This window comes from Pinus tabuliformis, chromosome 8, assembly GCF_031772625.1.
Source record: "Pinus tabuliformis cultivar Carrire ecotype Pingquan chromosome 8, CPIR1, whole genome shotgun sequence".
Lineage (NCBI taxonomy): Eukaryota > Viridiplantae > Streptophyta > Pinopsida > Pinales > Pinaceae > Pinus > Pinus tabuliformis.
In genome coordinates, this window is record NC_142294.1 from 769,126,013 (window position 1) to 769,147,853 (window position 21,841).

Sequence of the window (21,841 nt, forward strand, 5' to 3'; positions counted from 1 at the left end):
CCCACCTCAGATCCCCCTTCAGCATCCTTAGCAACAAAGCAGCTCCTTTGGTGAATGCGCAGGCCTTCTGGATCCCTGGGAACGACAAATATATCAACCTGTGGGAAGATTGCATCATGAACAGGCTCCCGCTGGCTGAAACGAACCCCTTGCACACGCTGCGGAAGTGGATGACGGACGCCCATATCATCTCGCTGTGGGATATATTGTGCTAGAGCAATGATAGCTGGACAGGCTGGAAGTAGCTCTTGGTCCCTCCTGCTCTCCAAAACGATTGCGCAGATCTCCTTCACCTCCTGCATAGGCTGGCTCCCATCCACGCTCAGAGGAAAGATGCCTAAGGTTTGGGTCTGCATCGTGTAGGTTACTCGGTGGCACAAGGGTACTCTAAGTGAGTGGAAAGGCCTTACGTCTAGCCAGATCGTGCTCCTTGGATTGGGATATGGAAATTCCCCTCCATCCCGAAAATTGACCATTTTTGTTGGCTGCTCCGCCATAAAAATTCTTACAGATGATAGGTTGTAGAAGAGGGGTTTTTTTTGTCCTTCAAGATGTATGTTATGCAAAGAAAAGCCTGAAACCACCCTACATCTCATATTGGAGTGCAAATTTGCTGATCCAGGTGGATATTGGTGGCCACCTGCCAAGTCCACCTGGACCCCCACCATTGTCTTTCTCAGCAGTTTTAGTTTCCTTAATTGTAGCACAACTTACTATTTTTAGCAGTTTTTCGGGTCCTGAACTTCCGGAGCCGTTTTGAGGCCCTAAACGACGTTTTTTGGGGAATCCAGGGGCAACACGAGTCCATGGAATGGACTGGTGTTGCCCGTTCCAACAATGATAGTGCTCGGATAGATCTTTCTAATGAGCTATTGTACGCGTCAAACGGAGATCATATGCCAAAGTTACGACCCCGGGAAGTTGATGTACCAACTTACCCCCAAACGGGGCCCACAGTTTGGCGTTTCATCTCCTAGGGTTAGGTTTTGGAATGTTAAGGGTTTTTTCATTGTTTCTCAACAATAAATAGGCCTTCGAGCCTCATTGTAACACAGTTCAGAGGCATGTAGCCATCACATCTCTTCTCAGAGATAAGCTACCATCGCCCTAGCTAGTCTATTGCCATTTCTGTTTGTAAGCATATTTCAGTATTTTCCATTAATGAAATGAAGTATTATTTCCGCTGCATCTTTGTGTATATGGTTATATCTGTAATTTGTTGCGTTCCTGTTTAAATCCGGATCATTTGCAGGACTTATCTGGCAAGAGTTCCTTGGAGCTTGGAAATTTAACTTCACCCTCCCTTGTTCCATCCCAGATCTATTTGTTGGATGGCTGGCTAGATACCCAGGTCCAAACCCAAAAAACAATCTAATCATAGCAGCTTGGACGACTCTTCCCAAACTCACTAGTTCACAAATTTGGTTAGAGAGGAATAGAAGGATATTCAGAAACAGAAAGCAGGATTTTAAACTTGTTGTAAACACAGTAAAATGTCAGCTAAATGTATGTCTGAGAGACAAAATGGATGATACAAATCTATGCGAGCAAGATATTGAGTTGGGTGCTGCACTCAGTCTCCAATTCCAAAAATCAACCACCATCCCCATTTCTCCCAAAGAATGGAAAATCATAAAAAATGAAGAGGACTTTCAGTCCTGGATTTCCAAGCAAACAATTCCTTCTCTCTTCTTTGACGGGGCAGCCAAGGGAAATCCAGGAATTGTTGGCGCATGAGGTCTCATAATAAACACAGAAGAAACTCCTACTCATAGATATGCTTGGGGACTGGGTCACTCCTCTAGCATGCAAGCTGAAGCGCTGACCCTTCTTCAAGGGATCAAACTGCTTAAAGAGTTGGGACTTAAGGAGGCTAATGTTTTTGGCGATTCGCAGGTCATCATCAAAACAATGGCGACAAACTCTAACCCAGCAGATTTGCGTCTTGCAAGGACGATCACAAGAATCAAAGATATGGCAAAGCCCTTGAAATTGGAATTCTTCCATGTGCTGAGAATAAATAACAAAGAGGCAAACATTGAGGCAAACAAGGCAGTCCAGTTATCTGCTGGGACTATTCCTAGAGACAAAGAAACTTCATGGGATCCAATTCCTTAATCTTCCATGTTTTACTGCATTTTATTGAAGCAATTTGTTTGCATTCACAAGCTCGGGATAATAACAGAAATAGAACTCATTGTAAACTGTAAGAAGAGGTGATTCATAAGCGTATGCGCTTTGATCCTCTTGTTAGAGAGGCGCTCAGAAACCAACTCCATTATTTGTAATCTAAATTGTGGCTTTATGCCAAAAATCTAATGAAATCCCATAAAAAACATTTATTCATTTGAAATTTTCTCCTTTAAGTTTTTTATCTACAAACACTATCTATTAAAATAAATGATTACAAGTTAACAAGTTAATTATTTGGTTATGGGTTATTGTTCTGGGTCATTGTTCTTACTTCTCCATATCTTACTTAATAACATTGAGATAAGTAAAAATGATATTATGGTTTTATTTCAAAGTGACGGTGGTTTTTAATGCAAAACAAATGCATCTCTTTAAATCAAATTAATGAAATCCAACAAGCTATTCCTTAATATCCATTAATTTAACCTTAAAAAATATTTAATTTCTAGTAGCTTAACCTAAACAAATATCTGTTAGTTTCGTATTAAAAATAAAGGTCCCCTTAGGTTAAATAACATTGATCTATTCAAAATCTTTCCATTTTTTGTAATCTACAACACTATCTACTTAAAATGAATGATTACAAGTTAACAAGTTAATTATTTGGTTATGGATTATTGTTCTTACTTCTCCATATCTTATAAGTAAAAATGATATTACAATTTTATTTCAAAGTGACCGTTGTTTCTAATGCAAAACAAACACATCACTTTAAATCAAATTAATGAAATCCAAAAAGATATTCCTTAATAGCCATTAATTTAGCCTTAAAAATATTTGTTAATTTGTAGTAGCTTAACCTAAACAAATATCCGTTAGTTTCGTATTGAAAATAACGGTCCCTTTAGGTTAAATAACATTGATCTATTCAAAATCTTTCCATTTTTTGTTAATCTACAACACTATCTACTTAAAATGAATGATTACAAGTTAACAAGCTAATTATTTGGTTTCAAGTTTTTTCTACAAAAGCTATGTATTGAAATGATTGATTACAAGTTAACAAGCTAATTATTTGGTTATGGGTGATCGTTATTACTTCTCCACATAGTAGTGATTCAACACACTCAGAAACCCCTGGGCACTTCAACTATGAAGAGTTCACCTATTAAACTTGTGATTTCAATGGATCCACAGATTCTAGACAAATTAGATATGAAAATGCACTAGAAAACTTTTCAAAAAGTAACATTTAAAGACTACTCGCTTTTGCATATCTTAATAACAGCGAGATAAGTAAAAAATATATTACCGTTTTATTTCAAAGTATAGCTTATTAAAATTTGACCGTTGTTTTTAATGCAAAACTAACACACCTTTTAATGAAATCCAAAGAAATATCCCCTAATCTCCATTAATTTAACCTTACAAAAAATATATTAATTTTTACTAGCTTAATTTAATTTAACCTTAAAAAATATCTTTTAATTTCTAGTAGCTTAACCTAAACAAATATCCGTTAGTTTTGGTATTAAAAATAACGGTCCCTTTTGGTTAAATAACATTGATCTATTCAAAATCTTTCCATTTTTTTTAATCTACAATACTATCTAACTTAAAATGAATGATTACAAGTTAACAATCTAATTATTTGGTTTCAAGTTTTTTTCTACAAAAGCTATCTACTGAAATGATTGATTACAAGTTAACAAGGTAATTATTTGGTTATGGGTGATCGTTATTACTTCTCCACATAGTAGTCTTTAAGTGGGATTCAACACATTCAAAAACCCCTGGGGCACTTCAACTATGAAGAGTTCACCTATTAAACTTGTGATTTCAATGAATCCATAAATTCTAGACAAATTAGATATGAAAATAGAGTGGAAAACTTTTCAAAAAGTAACATTTAAAGACTACTCGCTTTTGCATATCTTAATAACAACGAGATAAGTAAAAAATATATTACCGTTTTATTTCAAAGTATAGCTTATTAAAATTTGACTGTTGTTTTTAATGAAAAACTAACACATCTTTTAGTGAAATCCAAAGAAATATCCGTTAATCTCCATTAATTTAACCTTACAAAAAATATATTAATTTTTACTAGCTTAATTTAATTTAACCTTAAAAAAATATCTTTTAATTTCTAGTAGCTTAACCTAAACAAATATCCATTAGTTTTGGTATTAAAAATAACGGTCCCTTTTGGTTAAATAACATTGATCTATTCAAAATCTTTCCATTTTTTTTAATCTACAATACTATCTAACTTAAAATGAATGATTACAAGTTAACAAGCTAATTATTTGGTTTCAAGTTTTTTTCTACAAAAGCTATCTACTGAAATGATTGATTACAAGTTAACAAGGTAATTATTTGGTTATGGGTGATCGTTATTACTTCTCCACATGGTAGTCTTTAAGTGGGATTCAACACATTCAAAAACCCCTGGGCACTTCAACTATGAAGAGTTCACCTATTGAACTTGTGATTTCAATGAATCCATAAATTCTAGACAAATTAGATATGAAAATAGACTGGAAAACTTTTCAAAAAGTAACATTTAAAGACTACTAGCTTCTGCATATCTTAATAACAGCGAGATAAGTAAAAAATATATTACCGTTTTATTTCAAAGTATAGCTTATTAAAATTTGACCGTTGTTTTTAATGAAAAACTAACACATCTTTTAGTGAAATCCAAAGAAATATCCGTTAATCTCCATTAATTTAACCTTACAAAATATATATTAATTTTTACTAGCTTAATTTAATTTAACCTTAAAAAATATCTTTTAATTTCTAGTAGCTTAACCTAAACAAATATCCGATAATTTCGTATTAAAAATAACGGTCCCTTTAGGTTAAATAACATTGATATATTCAAAATCTTTCCATCTTTTTAATCTACAACACTATCTACTTAAAATGAATGACTACAAGTTAACAAGCTAATTATTTGGTTTCAAGTTTTTTCTACAAAAGCTATCTACTGAAATGATTGATTACAAGTTAACAAGGTAATTATTTGGTTATGGGTGATCGTTATTACTTCTCCACATAGTAGTCTTTAAGTGGGATTCAACACACTCAAAAACCCCTAGGGCACTTCAGCTATGAAGAGTTCACCTATTAAACTTGTGATTTCAATGAATCCATAGATTCTAGACAAATTAGATATGAAAATACACTAGAAAACTTTTCAAAAAGTAACATTTAAAGACTACTCGCTTCTGCATATCTTAATAACAGTGAAATAAGTAAAAAATATATTACCGTTTTATTTCAAAGTATAGCTTATTAAAATTTGACCGTTGTTTTTAATGCAAAACTAACACACCTTTTAACGAAATCCAAAGAAATATCCGTTAATCTCCATTAATTTAACCTTACAAAATATATATTAATTTTTACTAATTTAACCTAAACAAATATATATTATTTTTATATTAAAAGTAATGCCCACTTTAGATTAAACTAACATTTATCCATTTGAAAATTTTCCCTTTAAGTTTTTTATCTACCAACACTATCTATTTAAATGAATGATTACAAATTAACAAGTTAATTATTTGGTTAGGGGTGATTGTTCTTACTTCTCCGTATCACAGTGACACTGAGATAAGTAAAAATGATATTACTGTTTTATTTCAAAGTGACCATTATTTTTAATGCAAAGTTAACATATCTCTTTAAATTAAATTAATGAAATCCACAAAAAAAAATCCATTAGTTTCCATTAATTTAACCTTAAAAAATAGCTTAACCTAAACAAATATCCATAAGTTCCCTGTTAAAAATAATTATCCTTTTATACTAATTTCACATTTATCCATTTAAATTCTCTCCCAATAACATACAAGTAGTCCATATTGAAGTAGTCCAATCCTAATGTATCATTTAAATTTAAGTTTTCTTGCCCAACACGTACTCTCCATTTAAATTTTTTCCCTCCCAATACCATAGAAATACCATAGGAAGTAGTCCAATCCCTAATACCTAATGTAAAACGGATTCCAACAAACATATGCACATGAGGATGATACCCATCAAATAGGCCTTCTCTTCATATTTATTGGCCCGCCCCGCCAACCCAGTCCGCCTTTGGTAAGTTCATAATCGCTGCCTCCTTTGCTTCTTGAGAGGATTTTGAAATCAGGGGTTTTGCTTTGAGGGTTTGTGAGTGAACCTGCTGGTCGCTTTCTGAGCGTTGAGATTGTTTGATAAAGAGCTACTACAGGTCTGCCTCTGCATGTACTTGATGCTTCTGTTTTGTGCTTTGCTTTGCTTGTTTGAGTTGATCCCAATTTTGTTTATTGCGGTTTGGGTTACATGTACGTAAATGTTTATTGGGGTTGCTTGCGATTTGTTGTTTGAGGATTGATTCCCAGAACGTTAAATGGCAATATGGGTTTTGGTATATTGCAATGCTGTCAGGATTATGTTTAAGAATGCATCCTAAAGGAATTTAATAGAGGCTATTGAATGTAGCAATTGCATTTTAAGTGTGAAATATTCTTGCCAGATAAACGAGACGCAGCAATGCGTCCGCAGAAGCCTCCAACCTTCTTAAGGCTTTGAAGCTTCCAGGTTTAATATAACATCCTTAACACTATCATGTAGATATCTTCTTGTTGGATTTCGGAGGTATACTGTCTTAAATTTATACCATATATAGTTGACAAGGATTTGATCCTCGTCGGCCTGAGGATTTTAAGTGCATCTCTTACAGACACGAAATAGAGAAGCATTGCCATCAACCTCTACGAAAGGTGCCGACAAGGTGTTTATATTTTTCGTTTTGCTTATTCCTTTCTCTGCTTTAAGTAGACAAGTGCTAGGTGTTGCTTTCACACTGTACTCATGTACTCATGGGTTTTGATGATCAGCTTCTTATATTGGTTTTGGTTATCCCTTTTTCTGCTCTGAGCAGACTAGTGCTAGGTGTTGCTTTCGCACTGTACTGATGTACTCATGGGTTTTGATGACCAACTTATTTTATTTATTCTCTTTGTTGAATGCTTTTGGATGCCGAGTTGGCGAAGATCAGGCTTAGATATAATTCTATGTTTTAGGCATCCATGTTCTCACGATGGGTTACAAGTTTAGTGGCAGCTGACAAATATTCCATTTCATTGTTTGTCTTTTTCTGCTTTTAGTAGACAAGTGATAGGTGTTGCTTTCACACAGTACCCTTAGAGGCACCTGACAAATATTCCATTTCATTGATTGTCTTTTTCGGCTTTTAGTAGCCTAGTGATAAGTGTTGCTTTAACACAGTACCCTTAGGTTTTGATGACCAGCTTTTTAATATCTTTTTGGTACTTATTAGAATAAATTATTTTTTATTGCCTGTTGTTAAATGTTGTGTTGTTAAAGTTCATGGTAATCTCAGTAACCTCGGATACTCTCCAAGTCATCTCTTCAAAGACAAAGCTGCCTGAAAAAGGAGACGTATTGGCATCTACCTATTGAAAAGGTGCTGACAAGATGTTTATATTTTTGGTTTTGGTTTATCTCTTTTTCTGCTTTCACTAGATTACTACTAGGTGTTGCTTTCACACTACTCTTGGGTTTTAATGATCAACTTTTTAGTGACTGGTTGGTACTTAATAAAATAAGATAGTCTTATTTTATTTATTTTCTTTTTAAATGCTTTTGGATGCTGAGTTGGTCAAGCTCAGGCTTAAATATAACTTCATATTTTAGGCACCTATGTTCTCACGATGGGTAGAAGTTTGGTGGCAGCTGACAAATATTCCATTTCATGGTTTGTCATTTTTCTGCTTTTAGTAAACTAGTGATAGGTGTTGCTCTCACACAGTACCATTAGGTTTTGATGACCAACTTTAAAATAATCTTTATTTGCATGTAGTTGGATGATGAAGGCTCAAACTTTCTCATAATAGTCTTAATAACCTCGGATACTCTCCAAGTCACTTTTTCAAAGATAAAGCTGCCTGAAAGAGGGCAGGACGTGATTACAAAATGTCCATTAGTCCATTTCTGTGACCTTTGAAGAAAGGGTAAACCAGCAGTGATTACAAAATGTCAATTAGTTCATTTCCATGATTTTGGAAGAAAGGGTAAACGTTATTGATAAAGGCATTAGGATGTTAGAAATTTTTTTAGTTTGGATTGTGTTGTCAAATATTAGTTAGTGTGGTAGATTGTTTGGAATTTAATAATCTATAAAACTTATATTTTTGAAGTAGATATAAAATAGTTGGACGATAAATTATAAGTTTGAATATAAATGTATGCTTTTTGGCAGTTAGAAATTTGGATGCAGGTAGGATATAATTATACACATTTTAGTAGATTTGATCTGAGTACTCACATTGTTAGATAGAAGGTTTTTTTTGTTTCACAAACAAAAATATCTCATATATTAATTTGGTGTCTGACAATTCTGTAACTTTAAAATTTTAAAATTATTGTTGTTATTATTAATATTATAAAAAGTTACAGTTTTATTAGCACAGAAGTATGAAAGTGCATTCTTGAATATCTTTCACAGTTAGAAAATATTTCAACAGATCTTTCTCCCTGCTACTACCGGCTAGTAATTCTATTCTTTAGTTTAGAATTCTTCACCTTGACTAGTTCTGATTTTCTGGCTAGATAAATGGTAGATGTAATTCTTCTTTCAACGTATTGATTTTCCTTGTAGAAAAACAACTTGATTTGTTTTCTAATGGTTAATTGTTTTTTCAGGTCCTTATCTCAGTACAGCACTAAGGACTATCTCAGTTGGTTAATTGTTTTTTCAGGTCCTTACCTCAGTACAGCACTAAGGACTATCTCAGTAAGCACTAAGGACCTGTAATGTAAGTAATATTACACTTCTATATGTTTCTTGCTCATTTTTAAACATCTACTCAAAATATAATTCTAATATTTACAATATTTTATTTGATCTGAGACCTGCTAACAATTCCGCTCTTTAGTTTAAACTTATTAACATTGACTAGTTCTGCTTTGGGGGCTAGATTCTGATTTGGCTGTGGCTGCATTTACTTACTCGTTTTTCTGGGCTGGCTGGGTTGATTTTCCCCGTAGAGAGACAGTTTGATTTGTTGTTCAATTTTAAATTTATTTTTTAGGTCCTTATTTCACAATGCACATATCTCCTTGTGTCAATGGGGGAGAATATCATAGCATTCCTCTTACATATATCTTTGTCGTCTCCTCTTTTAGAACAGTGAAATCAGGATACATGCACATGGGTCTATGATACCTCTCTGTTCTGTATATTGTGTCCAAGTCTCCACTTTTTACACTTGCGAAATCATAATATCCATGTATGTGCATAGATTCTGTGAACCTACTTATAATTTCCTCTTCGTTCACTTGACAAGCAAAACTGATTGATGCCATTGAGATTCTGTTAACTGGTTACATAAATACATTATGTAAAGAAATTGCACAGCCACAGGTGCATAGGCATAGGAAAATAGGAACTGTTGGATTTCCTCTTAAAATCCATGTATTGAAATACTACATCAAACTCACTGGTGGTTCTTGAAATCTCCCAAAAGGGTTTCTTTTTGACAAAATAGCTAAAGAGAGCATGTTGGCAAAGATCAGCACAAACAACGTTACATATTCATTCACTTATAGCAGTTAAGTTAGTAGCTGGAGTTGGTTTTCACCTTGCTGTAATCCTTCAGTGAAAACTTCTTTTGCTTCAAGGGTGCATCAGCCTTCAGGATTGTAGTCACATGGGCACTATAAATTGGGGTATGCACTATATATAGGCCATATTGCCCAGAAGGCGGGAAACTTTGGCCTGCAAGGGCGCTTATAAATCACGTAATTGCCAATAGAGACTAGCACACGCAACAAGAAAAGTGCCTCAAAGGAAAATTTGCAAGCCAATTAATCTTTTTAAGGCTTAACTTTCCTCCTTAATCAATTTGAGTATATATATCTGTTGTAAATTTCCACTATAAAAGCTGTCAGAGTCTCAATATCATTAGGTGAACCTTTTTTCTGTATGATGATTAATCTGCCATATATCATTGTAATGTAGGCTAGAGTTTTGTAAGCGATCTTGACATTTGCTGAAGAAATTCTTTTCATAGTTTTCATAGTTAGAAGAATTCCTTTTCTCCACTTGGTTTATATAACTAGATTTCCTTTTGGCATCACATCAAAAGGCAAGATAAGATGATTGAGGCCACGTTATAGAGGCTTAGTGGCATTGGTAACTTTGATATTCTCAACGTTTCTATTTTGTGCCTATATGAGGTTGCCCTTGGTTATTTATGAGTAAGCACATGGATTGCCATACTTAATTAGGTGTGTCATTGGGATGAAGCGAGGGTGCTCCTTCTTACTTACCTTATTTGGAGTCTATATATAGTTGAGATGGAACCATTCTTGCATATGCATATCTAACTAAGTAATGACTATTTCCATCATGTCTTGATCTCTATAATCTTTTTCCCTAATGATGTGGTTCTTTTATCCTCCACCCTCGAGGGTGTACAAAGAGTTGAGACAATGAGATGCTCTTTCAAGTTTTTTTGACCTTTTGTAAATTGATGACCAATCTTGGGAAAACCAAGCTTATGATTTTCAATTGCTCAAAGAAAGACCCTCTTGGATTTTTACTTCCTCTTTATGGGGGAGGACATTGAGATTACCATAACATACATGGGGGTTAACTTTTTAGGGCCTAGGTTTTGTTTGCATTACGCTCTCCATTCCTAGGTTAATGAGTGTTATGGATTTGTTGCCAGTGTTAAGAGAGTATTTTTTTTAGCATATTTCAAGACAACTAATCCAACCTAGATCTCATGAAATCTATCATTTAACCCATAGTTTTGTATGGTTCAAAGGTGTACTAGCTGAGCTTGCTTGAGTTAGTTTGGGTTGGGACTAAAAGTTTTAATGCTATTGCTTCATTGCATTATTATATGCAAGAGGATGGTTTCGTAGCCCATCATTCAAGGAGAGTTTGTGGCACATCCCTTAAATATTAAGATTGTCTTCCTACTAGTAGAATAGTTGCATTGTCTTTGGAGATTTGTTGACTTGAGAGCTAGTGACGATTAGTATCCATTTCTTGGCTAATGTTTTTTGAAGGCCATTACTTAGCTCATTGCCCCTAGGGAGAGTGTGATGTTGGTTCTTAGAAGACTTTATTTCCCATAATTAACTAGCAAATTAATGAACTTCTTTTCCTTGTTTACATACCCTTTAGATGCTCTTGGCCACCTCTTGCTTAATAAGTAGGAGATGAATGAGATTATTAAAAGGGATATTTACAAGGACTATATATTTGGGCCACCTGAATTGACCCTTAGAGAGGGTTGAGACCTAATATTTTCTTTTATGCAGAGCACTTCATGGAACTAAGTGATGACCTCATAGTTTGCCCCTCTTACACACTTTGACTCTAGATGCATGGGTTCAAGATCCCCTTATGCTAATTCTAAGTGGGTTCCCATTAGTGTTGGGTGGAAGTTGATGGCCAAATTCCATGGGAGGATAGGTTATGTTAGCTCTGCCATAGGCATGAAAGAAGGACAAAGATAGAGTAGAGAAAGGTTGGCTCCACTACCTATTTAGAGTCATCTTTTCATCTCTATTTTTTTCCAAATATTTGGATTGGAGATGGTATTATTTATAGGAGAGGTCCTCAAGCTCATATCTTACATGCTTGCCCACAACCCCACCACGTCCTCATTCTCTTGGTTGGACACTACTTAGAGGAATTACATCTTTCTTATTAGTGCTTATAGTGGATAAGCACACCAAGAAGTAGCCAAAGAGTAGTGCAATTCCAACTTTGAGTTCATACAAACCTCCAGAGGTAGTTTAGCCCTTGTTTAGTCCTTGATAATGAGACACTTGTGGAGTTGTTAATGTAGATCTCAAGACAACTTATGCCAACCTAGAAAGCAACCATGCTCCTTTAGGTTTCTATCATGGGGTCATCTCTTCTAGATAAAGAGACATCCCTCAGGCCAATTCTAGCTCTTCTACTTGGTCATCTATCTAGAGATTATTGCCTTTTGCTTCAAAAGGTAGAAGAGTTGCACATTTAACAATGGATAGTTTAAAGAGAATTATTCCCACTCTCCTTGTATTGATAGGAGGCCCTTTGAGCCTTGAGGTTCTTTCCCTAGCACCCTTTTGCAGAGAATTGTGATTCACTTTGTTGTGCTGTAGCCTGCAAGAGCTTAGATCTTACATTCGAGCTTTGCTTTTTTCCTCTTATAAGAGTGGCATTCTTACTCCCACTATGTAGTTTCACTTTTGTATTGAACAATCTTGTTGGCCTACATTTTGTCATTCATTAAACATTAGTGAACTTAGCTTACATTGAAGTCTAGGAAGCTAGACATTAGTTTTTTTTTAGTTTTATAGTACCACATATTTTTTCCATGTTGTAGTTGCACATTTGACGATGGATACTTGAGGGGAGGACAACCCCCCCTCTCCTTCTATCAATGGGAGGTGTTACTTGGAGCCTTAAGGCTCTTTTCCTTGTAGCTTGTACACTCTTGTTGAAAATTGTAGTTCACTTTGCCATTGCACCCTTAGAGGTTAGTTCTTATAGACTAGCTTTGATTTTCTCTTACAAGAGTGGCCTTTCCACTCTTGCTATGTCTTGTCACTTTCATAGAGTTGGTCTACTCTTGGTCATTTGTTGAACTCAAAAAATACTTTTGGTCATTTGTTGAACTTGAAAAAGCTTACCTTGTGTTGAAGTTTAGGAAGGTACTTGTGAGGTTATTTTTATTTTTATTGTGCCATATAGTTTTGCCATGATGTGGCTAATAACAAATGTATAATAATTTGCATGTTTACTATTGTGATTATTTTGTAGATTAGTATGTGTGACTTTATATCAATGTTTTTGAAAAAAATATTTTTAACAATGTCTCGCATGTGGCCTTGTATTGTTTCTGTCACTATCTTTAGCACCTCTACTTATAAGTCATCAATAATGTCTCTTAGTGCAACTATTTATTTTTTATTGCTTTAGGAGGCTTTCTTCTTCTAGTAATTAAGTAAAGTAATGAGTTCCATCTCCTTTTCATTTTGTCTTGGAATTGGTTATTTCCCAAAAGGGATTTAGGTTTCTTGTATAGATTGAGAAGCCTTTTATGGTTTCATAGGGAAAATTCTCATATTATTTCCTTGTTCATTTTTTATTATCCTTGATCAACATTTGTTTCACCTTTTTCCATTTTAGCTATTATTAGTTTCTACATTCGATATTGTACAATATGTTGAAAGCAGTTTTTTTTACCTTGGTTACAAAGTACATTTTTCTCAAATAGCTTACAATAATTCTTTTTTGAATTGCATATTATATCTTATTGTTGAATAATCGAAAAGACATCAAGGATGATACATCATTGAGCCAAGATGTGGTTATGCAAGCTAATCTCCCTATATAAGTAAGGAGAGCTACCATATTTGTGTTGGCCCTACTCTAAAGAGGGCTTATTTATTTTTGTGGAAATGCCAATACTAACTAAAAATTGTGTTGGTAAATTTGATCAAAAAATTTTGAGCTTGTGTAAATGAAAGGGGGTGGAAATGTGGCTTAACTTTACGTTTTCCATAAAAAGGAGATGTTAGTATATATTGTGGTAATACAAACACTTATCCCAAATTGTTTGACCATCCATCCATCACCAAGAATTATCCTCTTCTATTGATGTATGCAACAAAGGGAATGGTGAACTCAATGCAACCTAATCCTAACAGATTAGCAACTTTGCAACCCCAAAATGCATGTTTAAGTATCTTTTATTTTGGAAAATTTAGGAAAACCTATGTATGTTAGGGTTGGCCATTGAAGACTATGATTAATCACAATTGTTACTAAGTCCTAACCATTTAGGCACCTAAGAGTAAGATTTCTAAATATTTTTGGCACCTTTGAAGTCACTTGTTGTCATCATTATCTTGAATGGCCCATTTTTTCTTAGGGAAATATGCAATATAATTTTTTGATATATGTTTAGGGTAGAGCTTTAGTTTTGTAGTCTACAAAGGCCTTCCCATAAGGTGAATTCCATTGACATTTGAGCATTCCAATTATTTTTGAACAAGATAGACTTAAGGATCTTAAAAAGCTTTGTGATGGTTGTCAATAGCGTATAATCTTTGACAAAAAATGGAATTATTCAAAGTAGCCAATTACTAGATTTTTGGTCCATTAAATCACCCCAAGTGTAGAAACCCTTCTTGGGCGGTCTATCCCTTGTTCAAAAAAGAATAAAGCCATGTTGCCCTCCCTTAAGGGGAAGGCCCATATGGATCTCGCTACTAGATATTAACCACTTCTTAGGTTGTCAAATTCCTAATTTCCAAGCTTGCCAAATCTTTTGGAGGTTATTTGAGGCTTGAGCTAGAAATTTTGAAAATAGTGGTTTTGACAATTATTTCATTATGACTTTTGTTTCCCTTCAAAGTAGTATTATCAACTTGATGCCATAAAATAATTTGCTAGAGTCTACTCCGAAATTGCTTTAACAATCCATTAAGTTGCTTACATTTCCCTTTTTTTTGTGTATCAATTAAAATAGGCCCTCCAACCTTCTTTGGCAAAGTGTTGATGTACTATGAGACTATTGGAAGGCTTAGTAGATGTATGATTTTTCTAAGAACCTAACTTGTTAGTGATCCATTATTATGAACCCAATACCATTATGTATTTGTTGGCAACTCTGTCCCTTGGGCTACCCCTTGTGATACTCACCTTTGAAATACATTATCACAAGAATCCCCAAGATCATTGCCTAATATCACCTTAGTAAGGCTTCTTACTTCTAGCCTAATGGGTGGGGTGGTCCTAAATGTTATTGAATTTGTTGTCAAGGTACTCATATTGTGATTTTGCAATAGAGCATCACAAGTGGTTATTTGATTGAAATGAGATGATGAAATACCAAAGGAATTCTTTTGGGATCTTCATACTAAGATTATGACCCAAAACCATTGGGGTTTTCATTAAGGAATTCATTAGCTATTGGTTTGAATGAGGATAGAGAATTTGACATGGTCTTGGGCTTCATTGGATCTTGTAGATTAATTTCTTGGCTTACTACAAAAATGCTAAAGAAGGCACCCAAGTAATTAGATGACATTTCATTAACATCGAAATAAAATAGGCAAATCAACAAAGAAGAGAGCAAATAGCTTTACTATATAAAGTTTAATAAAACATAGCTTAAACAATTGATTGTTAATCATTTAACTTTTATAGAAGGATGTTAAGGGATATTTAAAAGGGTCACTTATCAATATCTCTTGGTATCTACTATTGTTAGGGACATAGTCCACAAGTAGATCTCACCAAGAGTTATTTCATGAGAGATGTGGATGTAGTTATCCTCAAAAGGGTCACTTATCAATCTCTCCTTTTAGTTACTATTATTGGGGACATTGTCCACAACTAGATCTCACCAAGAGTGATTCCATGAGATATGTGGATGCAGTTTGGGAGTGAGAAGATTGAGATATACATATAGATAATAGAGGAAGAAGTGGTGTAGAGTCAATACAATGACAAAACCAAACCCATAACTTTGTCTCCTAGTAGAAACAATTGGACCTTTTATTCTTCAAACGACTGTGTATAAAATAGCATTGGGGTGCCTGTTGGTTGGTGGACGATGTTACTTGCATTAACATTCGTTCACCCTCTTCTTTGAGAAGAACCATCTTGATTTAAGTTTGTGCTAGCTTATGGTGCTTCATAAGGAGCGTAGGATGGTGTGCAATTTAACCCATTTAATGTGTTTGATCTTTTCAAATTGCTAGTTATTGCCCCTTGAGAATGCATGGTTCATTTCACTTTTTCATGGGCCTTTCTTATCTCACGGGTATAATAGATCCTAGTAGTGTAATGTTAGTCACAAGTTCTTGGAGGAAGAAGTGGTTTCTGTAGAGTCAATACAATGACAAAACCAAACCCATTGCTTTGTTTCCTATTAGAAACAATTGGACCTTTTATTCTTCAAACGACTGTGTATAAAATAGCATTGGGGTGCTTGTTGGTTGGTGGACAATGTTACTTGCATTAACATTCATTCACCCTCTTCTTTGAGAAGAACCATCTTGATTTAAGTTTGTGCTAGCTTATGGTGCTCCATAAGGAGCCTAGGATGGTGTGCAATTTAACCCATTTAATGTGTTTAATCTTTTCAAATTGCTAGTTATTGCCCCTTGAGAATGCATGGTTCATTTCACTTTTTCATGGGCCTTTCTTATCTCACGGGTACAATAGATCCTAGTAGTGTAGTGGTAGTCACAAGTTCTTGGAGGAGACTCGGCATGTATTTATGGAGACTTATTTGGGCACTCTTCAGCATGAGGTTCCACTTGGGAACCCTTGACATTGATTCAAAGAAATGGTTACATGGTTCACACTTTTTTTTGTTACCTCAATTGTTGAGGAGCCTTATTCCTTGGTTGACTTGAGGACCCTAGACCATGTAGATTGAGGACATACACAAGCAAGAAAAACCTAGAGGATGAACGCCTTACCTCGAGAAGTGATGAAGGTATGATTTATGGCAAGGACCACACAGAGCCTAGGAAAAATCACCCTACGTTATTAGAGCATGGCATGTGCCAAGACAAAGCCTAGAGAAGAAAATCACCTTACCTTGGAGGAATCTTGACGCATGACAAATGGTGAAGAAGGAATGCCTTGCTTATAATGATGGCATGTGGTGCTAAATGCATTTGAATGGTCATGTGAGGGTTAGTTTCTAACTTGCTGTGGAGCAACCAATGAAGAATAGTTGGTTGCTTTATCATGAACACAGTCTTATTAAGTGGATCTTGCAATAGGATTTTAAAGCATATTAAAGTGACTTGATGGGGTATTACATATTATTTGAGTTGTATTTCCACCTGTTTAGAGGCATGTTTCCCATTTGACGAAAACTTTTGGGGGTAGAGACAATATTTAATCCATTTTCACATTTTTGTAGGCATATTCTCCTTTGAAGGGTACTTTGGGGTGAGAACTCCTTGTTTAAAGTCTTTCTTTATATGTTTGGAGGAAAAACATTTGCATGAGCATATGACATGTGGCAGCACTATTGACATGGTCAAACCCTCAAATGAATAATAGATCTATGTTCTAAAAGGATCACGTGAAATAAAAAATGACAAGAGGCAACAAGGACTTGTATTCTCAAAAACAAGTTTGAAGAAGGATTCTAGAGCCTTCTAAAAGGAAGGTCTAAATTTTCTAAATTAATATTGATTGGAAGGATATTAATAGAGGATAAAGTACATTTTCTAAAGACATGGTTGTTGATTGTGTGAGTTCCCTTTCAAACATAGTTGAAGATGTTTTGGGAGGAATATGTTAAAGGACAAATTCAATATGAGGTTTCCCATCTCACTTTTTAGTTTTCTTGGATGATTATGATTTTGCAAAAATTGCGATTGTTTTAGTCGCTATAATCTTTTGAAGAAGGGTAGTCTTGCTCCAAGAAGAGGACGATAGGGTTGATGTAGCCTTTATAATTGAAGGAGGTTGTTACAATAATTTTTTGGTTGAGGTAGTGCATTCCATGTCTAAGGATTGTTTTAGCCAAGGAAGAAATTGGTTGTGGCATGTAATGTCTCTGTTAATCTTGTGGTGGAATCACATAGAAGTAATGATGTATTATTGGTTGATCATTCTATAGTTTCATTGGTTGTCTAGTTCATCTATTGTTTCATATGTGGTTGTCCTTTAATTATTCATGGTTACATATTATTGCTTAGTTGTAATTTCATGGTTGTGATGGTGCATCTTGTTTAATGCTTCTCTCTTATTATTTTATAATTTAAAAAATTGTTTTGGTCTAATTATGGCACATTAGTAAATCGATTAATTATGGCTTCTCCATATTATTTAAACTCTTTTGTTCTTGAACCTTGATTCCATCACTCTATGGGATAGGCGTTAATCTTTCCCATTCACATAATGAGATAGGCATTGGTCTTAGCAATCCATCATCATTTTGCCTTTAAAGAGTACCATAAACTTCTTTTCTAGGTTCCCTCCCTTCGCGTCGAAAAAAATGACCTTAAGTGAGAGGAAGAGTTTCTATGGTGATGGTGGGAAACCTTCGTAAGTGCCCTCTAGGGTTGCTTGGTCCATGAAATCTCTTCCTTGCATGTATGCATCAATAGGTCACCCATACGTACATTTATTGATTTTGTGAGCTGGTAGGTGGTTTAGTTTTACATTAACATCTGAGATGTTCGATCTCCATAATGAGAAATTGAAGAATGATCATTGAGAAACACTTTATTTGTGAGTGGATACAAGAGATCTTTGGTGTCAATCAAACTTGAGGAAGGCACTTGAAAGCTCACGTGTTGCTTTTGCTATTATTTTATACCCCTTTAGTTATGACTTGCATCGACCCCTAGTCTATGCTTGCAATCATTAGGTCAATGGCCATGACCATCACACCATATGTTTAGAAAAAGATAAGGGCCTTTTCCTTGGGTTTGTCACATTCTTGGCGTGGTTCTATGGCTTGTTTGATTGTGTCCTTATACATGCATGTACTCCTTGATCATACACATTGGCAACATTGTTTCAACTTATGGACTTGCATACATTTTCTTGTGTCACATGCAAGTATGGGCATACATGATTTACAATTGTCTTATGTTATAAGACTTGATAGTTTTGTTGATATCCCAAAATATGTTCATAAATGTCCTTGACCATTTGTGTATGCCTATAGATCCTTACTTGGCATATCCATGGGTTGCTTCACTCTTTTGGTAAATAAGACAACACCCTCCATGATGACCAATTGGAAATTGGTCATCAGAAATAATGTGGATTTTTTTTTGAATTTATGGGTTGTCTGAATGCCATTTGTATAAAGATAATTGCTTGGGTTCCAATTGTTAATAGTTTCATGTGTTTCTTTATTTTTCCATCTATCTTGTTTGCTTATAGAATGCGTGAGTTGTCTCATGCATGATTTGCCAATCTTCTTTGTGCTTGTTATGATGACACATGTTGCTTTTTGTTCTTTCACTACCCCTTCTTATTTAATGAGTAAGTAGTCCTTTTGTATTTCAAGTAATGACATTGAGCAAAGATTTCTTTGTTGGGTGAACCAACATTTATGCTTTAGTGATGTTCCATTTGGTCTCTTCATTTTGTGCTCTGTATCCCAATTGTATATTTGCTTGTCAATCCGAAAATCCCTTTGCTAGGTGTTTAGAGTTAAGATGGTGCCTTTGCTTCATCAAACACCTAGTTCATAGGTTCGTTGAGTTTGATATGCCAAGCCAAGATCCTTGCCCAACATTCCATGCTTAAACAATCTTAATATCAAACAAAGTCTTTTGGTAAAAAATCACATGAGAGAATTTTTTGGTCGACGCATTTCGAACCAAGAAGTGTGGTTCATTATCAGGACCATATGAAGAGGTAGACCATGGCAAAGGCTTAAATAGAGAGCAATGTAGAGACATAATTAAACGCGTCAGCCAAAAAATTCTCTCATGTGATTTCTACCGAAAGACTTTGTTTAATTCATTATGGATCACAGAAGCTTGAATATAGAAAAAAAATCTTAATATCCTTTGCACCCTTCTTTCCTTTGCATGGTTGACTTGACCAAGCTTTGCTCACTCAACAAGAAGCCTCTGTATTTGACAATTCCTTGTATATATTCTCTTTTTCTTGGTCAAGCACAAAAATCTCTTCTTCTTGTTGAGAAAGAACCCTTTGCTTTATGTTTCCATGCTTAACCATTTTCGCTTGATTTACTTCCTTGTTCTTGAAGTTTGCGTCTTGGCAGTGACTCACACCTTTCCTTGCTCAATGGCTACAAGATACTTGCAATTTTCTACACATCAAGTATCAATTTTGAGTCCATTAAACGTGTGCATCAATCAAGGATCTTTTGCTTGGCACCTTAAATGGTTATATTGGTAAGGTGAGGATGAGATACAAGTTAAAACACTAGCATATCGAGGAAACTTGCAATTGTCCCTTTCATTTACCTCTTGCATGCCCCAAGGTTCTATGAGCATGAGGGGATACAGATGTGTTGCCACCAAATTTAAATGATGCCTCAGATTGAACCTTTTGTGTTTTACCATTTATTTGTTTATCTTCCTCTATCTTGATGTATTTTTGTCTTTCTTCCTTTGATGCCTCAGGGAAAATTGAGATCCCAATGGCCTCACTTTCATCAATCCCCAGTACCCCTTAGAGATGTCTCTTCACACAACTATGATATAAAGTTTTTGTTGTTGACAATCATGCTTACATAAAAAATTATTGCTTCCACTCACTTCTCCACCAAAAGTTTTGCCACAAACTTACACAAGGGCGCGAATGAAGTTTTCCCACCTTCATCCCCTTCCAAACCTTCCTCATCTTCTCATATCGGGTCATTATGAGATTGATCACTATCCCCTTCTTCCTTCTCATGTCTATCCCCAACAATACCATGAGAATAAAAAGTGAAAACCACAAGAAGATAAATTCCCTCAAGTTTCATACGACTGACCTATAGTAAAATGAGGGAGAAGAAGGATTGTGAAACAAAAGGAGAAGAGGGAAAATCCACAAACAATCCATATGAGGATATGCAAAAAACTACAAATAATGGGCTTTGGGATTACCTCTTTAGTTCTCTAACCATTTATAGTAGTAGATGGTAGTGTTTGTTCTCTCCTCCAAGCCCTCACAAATATGCCTTTGTGAAAAACTAGAAACAAGACATAAAAAATTATCGGTTTCACTCCCTTCTCCACCTAAAGTTTTGTCACAAACTTCCACAAAGGTTTGAATGAAAAATTTCCACCTTCATCCCCTTCTAAATCTTCCTCATCTTCCTATAATGGGCTACTATGAGAATTACCATTAACCCCTTCTTTGTTTTCACGCCTAGTCTCCGATAGTACCATGAGAATAAAAAATGAAAGTAGGAGCCACATGAAGATAAATTCCCTCCAGTCTTAGATGAATTGACCTATAGTAAAATGAGTGTTAAAATTGGCAACTAGGGCCAAACTCCATGAGGGTCTTCTTATTTATGGCAGCTGATATTTTTCTTGGATTCCTCTCGTCGAGAGGTGTAGGATTGATCTAAAGATCATCTGATTTCAACATGTATTCATGGAGATATGAATTTATTTGTGTTATGTGACAATTCGTCAAGGTCGGCCAACAACCAAATTACCCCCACTTGTCCTCCACGTTTTAGTATAAATGGAGGTGGCCTTCAAGTCACTTTGACACACTCTTGTGATCTCTCTTCATTTTGTTTTGGGTTTGATGAATATGAGATCTAGAGGGAGTGCCCTAGGATATACTTTGGCCTAATGATGCCCTAATCGCAGTAAAGGGAAGAAGACTAATAATGCCCTAACGTTGCCATGAAGTGCCCTAGACATGGAAGAAAAAGGGTCTTCTTGAAGATCCTACGCTGCCCTAATTTACAGTCAATGAAGCAAGCCCTAAATTGTAGTCATGATGGAGAATCCTTAACGCTGTTATAAAGACAATAATGCAGTCTTGGAATTGCAACAAGGAGAGGCTAAACGTAGGTCTATAAAAGACCCTAAATGCTGTCCTAGAAGAAGACATCTAGACGTAGAGTAAGGAGGGTCATATTATGCCCTAGCCGTAGAGAATAGGAGGGCTAATGTCTGTATAAAGGAGGCCTAATTAGCTATGGAATAC

The 21,841-nt window shown here is 35.2% G+C and overlaps 1 protein-coding gene across 12 annotated transcripts in view; it reads left to right on the forward strand.

The window, feature by feature from the left end:
• The first annotated feature begins 6,154 nt into the window (after positions 1-6,154).
• LOC149237850 (uncharacterized) overlaps positions 6,155-21,841 on the forward strand; it is a 50,517-nt gene continuing 34,830 nt past the window's right edge. Inside the window, exons 1-2 of one of the 12 annotated variants that reach the window (XM_089372839.1) lie at positions 6,155-6,243; positions 8,910-8,966. The gene's annotated coding sequence lies outside the window, so the exon portion shown is untranslated. Of the gene's footprint in view, positions 6,377-7,838; positions 7,907-8,015; positions 8,223-8,623; positions 8,768-8,853; positions 8,967-21,841 lie in introns of those variants that run through there. The other 11 variants (XM_089372832.1, XM_089372828.1, XM_089372834.1 and 8 more) reach the window with 11 other exon arrangements.